At 35.2% G+C, this 1843-nt stretch overlaps 1 non-coding gene across 1 annotated transcript; it reads right to left on the bottom strand.

The window, feature by feature from the left end:
• Nucleotides 1-1207: 1207 nt before the first annotated feature.
• LOC114822825 (small nucleolar RNA R71) lies at nucleotides 1208-1314 on the bottom strand. Its single transcript, XR_003771016.1, has one exon. It is a non-coding gene; the product is annotated as a small nucleolar RNA R71 (small nucleolar RNA).
• Nucleotides 1315-1843: the final 529 nt, after the last annotated feature.

The raw sequence follows: 1843 nt of genomic DNA, 5'->3' as shown, positions 1-1843 counted from the left end.
TTTAATGATTGATCACCATTAGGATTTCTTATAGATCATTTGATCAAGATTATAGTAAACATCATGCTTAATCTTGGTAGACATGTGAATGAATGAAGAGAATACTATGCAAACATCCTGCCATGTATTTTCTGTGGTTCTTTAATGTTTTCTTGCATGCTAAAGACTCTTAATTTGGAACCGAAGTTAAACATCCCAATTAGGTTGTAGATTAGGAGAATTTGATCAAAACCACACATCATATGGCTGATCATATGTATGTAAAACGAACTTTGGAAAAAGGTTGGTAATTGAATACGGTTTAACTTTATAAACATGGAATCGGTTTTGAAATGGTGAACTCGAAATCCCTGGACCCATCCTCGTAGTTTCTCAATCAACATATCATTTGTTGTTACATTTTTCTTGCATTTTTAGTTATTCTCATTAACAACACAAAACCTACATTCACTTTGTTATTTTTATGGTTTAGTTAGGGTTCTTTCAAGGCTAGTAATTTATAAAGGTCTAATCAGTCTCTATGGTTCGACACCCTTACTTGTGCCATTATACTAACCATATATTGTACTTGGAAGGAACACAACAAAATTATGGCGCCGATGCCAGAGACTGATTTCAGCCCCTTATAATTGCTTGTTCTTTAAACCCTATCTATTTTCATTTTCAGTTTAGATTTCTAAATTTCATTTGTTTTCTTTCTATTTCTTAGGTAGTATATGTCCGATAAACTTGCTAAGATAGGCCAAAGACTTGAACGTATAAAGAGAGACACTTTTGAGAACTTTCTATCAACAGGTGTAGGTGCTTATTCTGAGCACTCCAATTCTGAGCAAGAAGAAGAGATGCAGACAATGATGATGACAATCGAGCTTTGCAGGATTATGCTCAGCCGGTTATACAAAATTCACCTTCATGCATCTTGTTGCCTGTTGAAGCTAGAAACTATGATCTCAAATCTTCACATTTTCATATGCTTCCTTCTTTTTATGGTTTATCTAATGAAGATCCATTAGCTCATATTAAAGAATTCTATAATGTTGTGAGTGGTTTACCTTTGCAGGGAGTGAGTGAAACAAATCTAAGAATGAGAGTTTTTCCCTACACATTGAAAGATAAAGCTAAGGGTTGGTAAATGACTTTAGCACTTGGTTCGCTCACTAATTGGAATGCCTTAGCAAAGAAATTTTTCTCTACTCAAAAGACAGCTACTTTGAGAGGGCAAATCTTCAACTTTGCAAAACATGATGGAGAACCTTTCAATGAATGTTGGGAGTATTTTAAAGGGCTTTAGCTACAATGTCCACATCATGGGTTACCTCTTTACTTACAAATGCAATTTTTTTACGATGGATTAACCTAAACATGTCAATCTACTGTTGACAATGCAGCAAGTGGAGCTTTGAAGAAAAAGAATGCTCAAGAATCATATAACATCTATGAGATGTTGGGATCTAATGATCAAAACAAAGATACAAGAGGTAAATGAGCTGGAGTGTATGAAATGAGCTTTAATAATGATCTTGCATTGCAAGTGGGTAGTTTGGAAAAGAAGCTTGATTTTGTGCTCAATATAGTGCCCAAGATAGCTGAGGTGCGTGTCATTTGCAACATACCAAGTCATCCTACTTATCAATGTTCAGGTAGTGAGGCTTATCCTGAATTCGTCCAAGAGCAAGTGAATCTTATGAACTCTTACAATCAGAGGCCACGAAATGACCCATTCTCTAATACATATAACCTTGGTTAGAGAGATCATCCCAATCTCTCATGGAAAAATAACAATCAGTTTCAAAATTTCCAACCAAAGCATGCTGCTACACTTGAAGATAAGGTCAAATTGCTA

Source organism: Malus domestica, chromosome 17 (assembly GCF_042453785.1).
Source record: "Malus domestica chromosome 17, GDT2T_hap1".
Classification (NCBI taxonomy): Eukaryota; Viridiplantae; Streptophyta; class Magnoliopsida; order Rosales; family Rosaceae; genus Malus; species Malus domestica.
Note: the sequence above shows the minus strand (reverse complement) of the source record. Positions and strands in the feature narration are given on the sequence as shown.